Raw genomic sequence first — 6,570 nt, 5'->3', positions numbered from 1 at the left:
CTGAAGACTTCATAATGCCAGGACAAGAAAATAAAGTATGTAAATTAATCAAGTCTCTATATGGCTTAAAACAAGTTCTCAAACAATGGCATGAAAAAATTGATAATGTGTTAGTAACTAATGGACATAATAGAAATGATTCTGATAGATGTGTTTATAGCAAATTTGAAAATAATAAAGGAGTCATGATCTGTATATATATTGATAGTATGCTAATAATGGAAATTAGTCTAGAGGTAATAATAGAAATAAAACAATTCCTAATGTCCAAATTTGATACCAAGGACTTGGGTGAGGCTGATGTAATCTTAGGGATTAAAATCCATAAACAACAAGGAACTTTATTCTCTCCCAATCACATTATGTAGAGAGTATTCTTAGGAAATTTGGACATTATGATTGTAAACCGGTTAAAACACCTCTTGATTGTAGTATTCACTTAAGGAAACATGTAGGGGAACCTATTTCACAAAAGAAATATGCAAGTATAATTGGATCTATGTCTTATTTAATAAACTGTACAAGACCAGACATAGCTATAGCTGTGGGAAAATTAAGTCAGCATACTTATAATCCCGAAAATGAACATTAGAAAGCTCTAATAAGATTATTAAAATATTTAAAATGAACCATTAATTTTGGTTTATACTACTTTATTTTTCCTCCTGTTTTAGAGGGCTTTAATAATGCAAATTGGATTTCAGATTCAAATGATTGTACTTCCACTAGTGGATATGTGTTTACTCTAAGTAAAGGAGCAGTATCGTGGAAATCGGTAAAACAGTCATTCAACACAAGTTCAATAATGGAGGCCGAGTTTATTGCACTAGAATTGACAAGGTCCAAGGTAGAATGGATAAGGAACTTACTAGTAGATATACCACTTTGGCCACGGCTAGTTCCATCCATATCTCTTCATTATAACAGCCAAGCAGCAATAGCCAGATCTAAGAACACGACGTACAATGATAAAAGAAAGCACATCCACTTAAGGCATAACCTACTAAGACAATACCTAAGCGAAGGTACAACCACTCTAGATTTTGCAATGTTTGAAAAGAACCTTGCAGATTCATTAACCAAACCACAAACTTATAAGGTGGTTTATATGGCATTAGTAGGAATGGGGCTGAAGCTCGTTACAAAGTCATTAGTGATGGATACCCAACCTATGTGAAAGGAGATTCCTGGAATTAGGTTGAATTGGTAAAAATGAATCGCTAAATGACTTGAGAAAGCACTATCAACTTGTGTCCCATTTCAAGTACCGAGGTAAGATAGTGCTTACTGCAGTTTGAAGAGGTTGAACATGAGGCTCTTAATTAGTTAAGAATGGTGTGTGCAGTGCACACTAATAACTGACCTAAGTGAGTGTGAAGTGTGGCCACTTTTAAAACAAAATAACTACTAAAGAACTGATGAGTTGAGTTGGTTGGCCAGTTAGCTAGTTATGACAAAGAGGAAAGGTTGAAGGAGTCTGACTCCACCCGTACTCTATAACATAACCTGTCATACCTAAGTGTTGAATGAAGTCCAAAAGACATCACTGATGTGGCATAATCCAGCTACTCTCTGTTGGATACGATCTGTCTGCCAGCAACGATGAGAACGAGGTTCCTGAAAGAAATGAGTCAGAGATCCCAGGGTGGCTCACCCGGCGAGGATACTCCGATGGCTAAGTTAGAGCATAGTGATAGTATAGAGAGCTTGAAGATGATAACAATGAGAGAGCTAGAGAGTGAACATTACACACACAACAATAATAATAGAACGTACCTTCGCCCCTGGGGGGGCGGGGTCCTTATACACTGTGGCCCAGGAGTGTTGGTGGAACGGTCACTGAATCCCTGCTATGATGGGACCTGTCGCATGTTAGGTGGTTGAAACACCGCCAAACGGTAACACTATCACTTCCCGTCAGAACGGGAAGTTTGTGAACTAATTTTACCGTTATAAAGTACGGTCTTGCGGGATACAGAGTATGGGGGTGTGTTCCTTGAGGTTTCCATGCGGAGGTCTGAATGGTAGGCGAACTACTTGTAGGATACCAGGCTGCTTCATAGCGAGTTAATTGGTAGCGAGCTTCTCGAGCTCGTGCTTAGGTCCGCCCCTAACATGAATGCCAAAGTGCCCTTAGGCCGAGGTGATCCCGGTGCGATCTTGTGCTGAGGTATATTTGTCTCGAAAGAGTCCTAACCGAAGTGGTTACATCTGTTCGGGCTCGATTTGTAATGAACTTGGTTTCGTTATCCTGGTCGTGATCTGACACCGGGACGATCTTAGCCCGAAGTGACTTTAGTTCGGGGCACTAGCGTACCCAAGCTCGCTTTGTAGCGAGCTGACTTATGCTGAGTTGTCACCTGTGTTGAGTCACGTCCATGTGCCGATCTGATCATGTCGAGTTGTCGCTTATGCGGAGTTACGTCCATGTGTCTCCCTGTTTGGAGGTCGGGCCAAATTATCCTTCATCAATTGCCCCCACTCCTCGAGCTAGGGGTCTTGACCTGGTATGAGGAGTTCATGATGTGCCAAGTGGATTTGGCTCGAAGTCTAGCTGTTGTCAAATGGATCGCGTGCGGTTTATGCACGGATGTCAAGCGGTCTATAGGCTCGGCGGACGCCAAAAAACACACTAAACTATTTTTTATCTCGAGGGTCGTGCAACCAGTTTTCTCAGGAGCTGTCGGATTGCTTTAATCTTGATTGTTGCTTCTCTGATACAGTGGCTATAAATAGGGAGACCCGAGACTCATTTCCTTCACCACAATCTTATTAGTCTTCGATCTGAGGTCGCGCTTTGGCTTCTTTAGCTCGGGTTTTCTAGTTCGCCATTTTCTTCTAATCCGGTCATCTCTCTTTGGTGAGTCTCCCTTCGCTTTTCATTTCAGTTCTGTTTAGTTCCATGTCTACTTCTAGTTTCGATAGTCTTCTTGATGAGGCCGAGGCAGGTACCTCAGCCCAGGTCGGTAGCTGAGATGGGGCTACCCCGAGCTCAGAGGAAATCCATGGCCTTCCCGAGGTACAGGCACCTCGGGAAGCGTGAAAGGCCTCGGGTAGTCTGGCATCCACTTCTCACCAAGGTCGGGTGCCAGACAACTTTGGCCCTTCGACAATGACTTTGGACCGGCTTCAGGCCTTAGTTCGCCGGTACAACCTCCCGAGAGAGTTCTCCTACAGTCTCCCCTCAAGTAACTTCACTTGGGAACACGATCATAACGAGATCGTGATTTTTGAAGAGTAGCTCGTGGCTGGCCTTCGCCTTCCTTTACATCCCCTAATCGTAGAAGTCCTGATGTCTTTTGATATCACCATAGACCAGTTACACCCGAACTCCATCCGTAATGTAGTAGGGACCATTTCACTTTTTTATGAGTAATGTCTTCCCCTCGACCTCGATATCTTTTCCACCATTTTGTCAATCAAGAAAAATTCTTCCTGTGCTCTTCTCAAGCATAGGAGAACCTATTACCTATCTCCTCGTCCGGGCTACAAGCTATTGCATGAACTCCCCAATAGGATCCCGCCCTGGAAATGGGATTACTTTGTGGTCCATTGCCCCAAGGGGTGGCCTTTCCCAACCCATTGGAGGCCGACGATTCAGGTTCCTGGTGTTAGACTGGGCTTGAAGACAAGGGAGATGCTCAAGTCTTGGGTGGAGCTCGGCTTCATTTGCTCGGACTACCTTGCTGAAGACAAGCTCGTGCAGGCCAGCTTGAGTCCTGGTAGGTCGCCTTGGGCTTTTACCTTTTTAAGATTCGATTAGTTCATGGCTAATCTTACCTTTTGTTTTTTGCAGCTACCATGCCGATCAATGCTGAAAGCCTCTTGAGGAGCTCCCAGAAGGGGAAGAAGAAGGCTGCGAAGAGACTGCGCTAGGAGGCCGATCTTTCACCTAAAGTCTTAGGTGTAGAGCCGGTCTCCACTGTGCAGGTTACCCCGAACTATTGAGTTACCAAGCTTGGTAATGAGTAAGGGTAACAGGGGTGGAGTAGACATCTTAGGGTTTATACCCGAGCTGTCTTTTCCTTCGGTGTTAGAGGTAGCTTACTTATGCCAACGAGTTATCCAGGTCTTATGCAGCGCCTAGGTTCTTGTTAGTTCAGCATTTTGTGGCCCTTAGGCTTTGGGAGGGACCCGTAGTCTGCTCCCAAACTTTGCCCACGCCGGAGTGGCAATTGGGTCTTCTTGTGGCCCTTAGGCTTTGGGAGGGACCCGTAGTCCGCTCCTGAACTTCACCCATGCCGAAGTGGCAACTGGGATCTTCTTGTGGCCCTTAGGCTTTGGGAGGGACCCGTAGTCCGCTACTGAACTTCACCCATGCCGAAGTGGCAACTGGGGTCTTCTTGTGGCCCTTAGGCTTTGGGAAGGACCCGTAGTCTGCTCCTAAACTTCAGCTATGCCGAAGTGGCAACTGGGGTCTTTTTGTGGCCCTTAGGCTTTGGAAGGGACCCGTAGTCCGCTCTTGAATTTCACCCATGCCGAAGTGGCAACTGGGTCTTCTTATGTCCCTTAGGCTTTAGGAGGGACCCGTAGTCCGCTCCTGAACTTCACCCATGCCGAAGTGGCAACTGGGTCTTAAGCAGTAATGTGGCCCTTAGGCTTTGGGAGGGACCTGTAGTCCACTCCTGAACTTTGCCCATGCTGAAGAAGTGACTGGGTCTTAAGTAGTAATGTGGCCCTTAGGCTTTGGGAGGGACCCATAGTCCACTCCTGAACTTTACCCATGCTGAAGAAGCGACTGGGTCTTAAGCAGTAATGTAGCCCTTAGGCTTTGGGAGGGACTCGTAGTCCGCTCCTAAACTTCACCCATGCCGAAGTGGCAACTGGGTCTTCTTATGGTCCTTAGGCTTTGGGAGGGACCCGTAGTCTGCTCCTGAATTTAGTTGCTCCTTGGAGACCTGTAAGGAACTAAATGTCAGAGGACCCGGGGTGACTAACCCGGCGAGGTCGCTCCGTTGGCTAAGTTAGTACTCTCATAGTAGACTGTGAGCTAGAAATCACAATTTGAGAGTTAGAGCTTACTTACTTGTTTCTGAGGCTGGTGCCTTTTCAATTCGTAATCAAAGGTAGTATCGCCTTAGGTTGCTGATGTTCCATGCCCGAGATACTTGCTTTTATTCTAGGGTTTCGAGCTCGTATGTACCTTCCCCGAGTATCCGCTTTACTTGGTAAGAACCTTCCTAGTTTGGTCTGAGCTTGCCTACACCGGGCTCTGGTACCATAACTTTCCGGAGGACCGAGTCCCCAACACAGAAGTGTCACTTCCTGACTCAGGTGTTATAATACCGAGCTACTTTTTACTGGTAGGTTGCGGTCCGGATGTACGCGAGATCCCGTACTTCTCTTACTAGGTCGAGGTTGGTGCGGAGCTCGTCACCGTTTCCTTCCTCTTCATAGTCTTCCAGACGTAGTGTAGGTACCTCGATCTCGGTTGGGATTACCGCTTCCGTGCCATAGGTGAGGTTAAAGGGGGTTTCTCCTGTGGCGGTCTTGACGGTAGTTCGGTAAGCCCATAGTACGCTGGGCAACTCTTCTATCCATAGCCCCTTAGCTCGAGATAAGCGGGCTTTCAGTCCGCGGTTCCCATTTTAGCACACCAGTTCTGGAACTTGATATCTTCAAAATGCTTACCATTGTCAAAAATGAGCACTCGAGACAGTCCGAAGCGGCATACTATGCTCTTCCAAAAGAAGTTTTGCACGGTTCGAGCTATGATTGTTGCTAGGGGTTCCACTTCTACCAACTTTGTGAATTAATCCACTGCTACTGCTAAGAATTTCCTACGTCCTACCGCTGGCGGGAATGGTCCAAGGATGTCGATCCCCCACTATGCGAAGGGCCATGGGCTGGTGAGGTACTTCAGGTCGGCAGCAGGTTGGTGATGGATGTGGGCGAGAGCCCTGCCCCCCAAGTGTCCGCCGCATAGGCCTTCATGGGTGTCGTGGAGGACGAGCTCAGCCTCTGAAAGTCGCAAACAATGCAAGTAGGGGAGCGTGTAGGATCTTCGATACAATCGTTCGTCTATCATGACATACTTGGCTGTCTGTCGTTCTACCCTTCTGGCTGCATTGCGATCTGTAGGTCAGGTTCCATGAAGTAGGTAGCTCGCGAGTGGGTCAATCCAGCTCGGCTCTGTTTGTGCAACGGGAGCCATACCTCTAGTCTGCTCAGGTCGGCTAGGTCGCGCGAGCTAGCTGGGATTTACCGCTCGGGGTGCTCCAGCATGCCTCCTTTTCCGCTGCTCAACTGGTTCCGCAGCGGTGTTGCTGACCTCTACACTGCCAAATGGTGCTTTGGTCGGAAGCGATTCGGACTGCCAACTACTACGGACTAAAATGTCTTGCCTAGAGTTCTCAGCTAGGACTTCGAACCGGTTTCCTGCAAGAGTGCCTTCAGGTCGTGAAGGTCGAGGTGGACTGATTCTGGTGGGCCGAGTATCTCTCGACCTGCTTACTTGTTGAGAAATGGGAGGGACTTGTCTTTCTCTCCTGCCGCGAGATGAGACCTGGGAGGTCTCCCCCCAACCAGGATGACTGCTTTGGTGGCGAGGCTTGCTCGAGGTGATTGGAC

The sequence above is a fragment of the Nelumbo lutea genome, chromosome 5 (assembly GCF_056320005.1).
Source record: "Nelumbo lutea isolate HS-2025 chromosome 5, American lotus-T2T, whole genome shotgun sequence".
NCBI lineage: Eukaryota > Viridiplantae > Streptophyta > Magnoliopsida > Proteales > Nelumbonaceae > Nelumbo > Nelumbo lutea.
Note: the sequence above shows the minus strand (reverse complement) of the source record.